The sequence below is a fragment of the Nerophis lumbriciformis genome, linkage group LG27, assembly GCF_033978685.3.
Source record: "Nerophis lumbriciformis linkage group LG27, RoL_Nlum_v2.1, whole genome shotgun sequence".
NCBI classification, from domain to species: Eukaryota; Metazoa; Chordata; class Actinopteri; order Syngnathiformes; family Syngnathidae; genus Nerophis; species Nerophis lumbriciformis.
The window spans coordinates 9,855,001-9,857,500 of record NC_084574.2 but is presented as its reverse complement, the minus strand read 5'-3'; the positions used below and the strand labels follow the sequence as shown (position 1 = coordinate 9,857,500).

Genomic DNA, 2,500 nt, shown 5'->3' with positions numbered 1-2,500 from the left:
CTCCACTTGGAGATAAAAACCAACAATCAATTCCACACAATTGACCAAATCCTTGATGAAACGAGTATTGATCAAGTAGGGAAGGGATTATATAAATCCAATCTATTATTATTATTATTATTATTACCGTATTTTTCGGAGTATAAGCCGCACCGGCTGAAAATGCACAGTAAAGAAGGAAAAAAACATAAGTCGCACTGGAGTATAAGTCGCATTTTTTGGGGAAATGTATTTGATAAAAGCCAACACCAAGAATAGACATTTGAAAGGCAATTTAAAATAAATAAAGAATAGTGAACAACAGGCTGAATAAGTGTACGTTATATGAGGCATAAATAACCAACTGAGAACGTATGTTATGTATGTTAACTAGAGATGTATTGATATATATTGATATATAATGTAGGAACCAGAATATTAATAACAGAAAGAAACAACCCGATATTAAAAAAAAAACGATTGATTATTTCCGATATTACATTGTAAAGCATTTATTGGCCGATAATATCATATTATCGGCCAATAAATGCTTTACAATGTAATATCGGAAATTATCAATCGCTTTTTTTTTTTATCGGTATCGTTTTTTGTTTTTTTTGTTTTTTATTAAACCAACATAAAAAACACAAGTTACACTTACAATTAGTGCACCAACCCAAAAAACCTCCCTCCCCCATTTACACTCATTCACACAAAAGGGTTGTTTCTTTCTGTTATTAATATTCTGGTTCCTACATTATATATCAATATATATCAATACAGTCTGCAAAGGATACAGTCCGTAAGCACACATGATTGTCCACTAATAGTACTAACCTTTAACAGTTAATTTTACTCATTTGTATTAATTACTAGTTTCTATGTAACTGTTTTTATATTGTTTTACTTTCTTTTTTATTCAAGAAATTTTTTTTTAATTTATTTCTTATTTTATTTAATTCATTTTTTTATTAAGTACCTTATCTTCACCATACCTGGTTGTCCAAATTAGGCATAATAATGTGTTAATTCCACGACTGTATATATTGATATCGGATATCGGCAAAAAAGCTATTATCGGACATCCCTAATGTTAACATAACATATTATGGTAAGAGTCATTCAAATAACTACCGTATGTTCCACACTATAAGGCGCACCTTCAATGAATGGCCTATTTTAAAACTTAGTTCATATATAAGGCGCACCTTCAATGAATGGCCTATTTTAAAACTTTGTTCATATATAAGGCGCACCAGTGATGACAAGTAAAGTTAAGGCGCATAAAATAGACACTACAGTAGAGGCTGGGGTTATGTTATGCATCCCGTAGTTGCGAGACCTGTTGTGGCTCAATATTGGTCCATATATAAGGCGCACTGTCAGCTTTTGAGAAAATTGGAGGTTTTTAGGTGCGCCTTATAATGCGGAAAATACGGTATAACATATAGAACATGCTATACGTTTACCAAACAATCTGTCACTCCTAATCGCTAAATCCCATGAAATCTTATACGTCTAGTCTCTTACGTGAATGAGATAAATAATATTATTTGATATTTTACGCTAATAATTTCACACATAAGTCGCTCCTGAGTATAAGTCGCACCCCCGGCCAAACTATGACAAAAACTGCGACTTATAGTCCCAAAAATACGGTATTGATCAAGTAGGGAAGGGATTATATAAATCTAATCTATTATTATTATTACTCCTGGATGAAACGTATATGGAGGTTTTTTTTCCAATGCCTTCTGCTGAAAATGATGGAAAGCGCCACTCTACATAGCAACTTTAAAGTCGGAATTGCCGTATTTTAAGATGTTCAATACTCTACTGCCAACTGGGGGCTAAAGTGGATAGTGCTTCCCCCAAATTTGTCACGTTTCATGTGTCAGGTAAACCATATAAATCCCCTTCCTACTATATTCCCTTTTCTTTTCAACTTGGATTGCACTTCATTTGGTGAATACTTCAAAGCCAAAAGCACTTAAAAAGCTGGGGGGGTGGGGGGGCTGCTTGCAAACTGGGACAAATATTTAGAATTGGACATTGGGAAGTTGAAGCTGGACCTGGCAGCTGCAGAAGGTGCCAGGCTAAAATCATCCTGATTTATTTTTTTTGCACAGCGTTGCACTTTTTCTCCAGTGATGACAAGTAAAGTTAAAAAAGGGCAGCAGGGCATTGATTTTAAACATTTAATGACAATAAATAATAAGATTATTAGGTTATGTGGCCTTCATCCCTTTTTGAAAACTGTTTTTTCTGCTTATTTGTATTACCATAAACTGTGTGATTGGACAGAGAATTGTTTCGAGCAAAATGTCGGTAGCGGCAGGCCGTGATGTTAGGATGTAATCCGTCATGTGTGTTGCCATCGGAGACTGTCCTCGTCACTCTAAAGTCCACGAGGAGGAATTGTTCAAAGAATGTTTTTTTGCACTCCCTAAATTTTGACAGGAATGGCGCCCTCTGCTGGTCAAAGCACTTGCATGACTTCGCACTTAGTTCCCCTCAGTTA

The 2,500-nt window shown here is 34.9% G+C and overlaps 1 protein-coding gene across 2 annotated transcripts in view; it reads left to right on the top strand.

Annotated features, from left to right (window-relative positions):
- The window catches only part of znf827 (zinc finger protein 827), a 245,090-nt gene extending 244,592 nt beyond the window's left edge, over nt 1-498 (top strand). For both annotated transcript variants that reach the window (XM_061922893.2, XM_061922892.2), the window contains exon 14: nt 1-498. This exon is cut by the window's left edge and continues 1,511 nt beyond it. The gene's annotated coding sequence lies outside the window, so the exon portion shown is untranslated.
- The last annotated feature ends 2,002 nt before the right edge of the window (nt 499-2,500 follow it).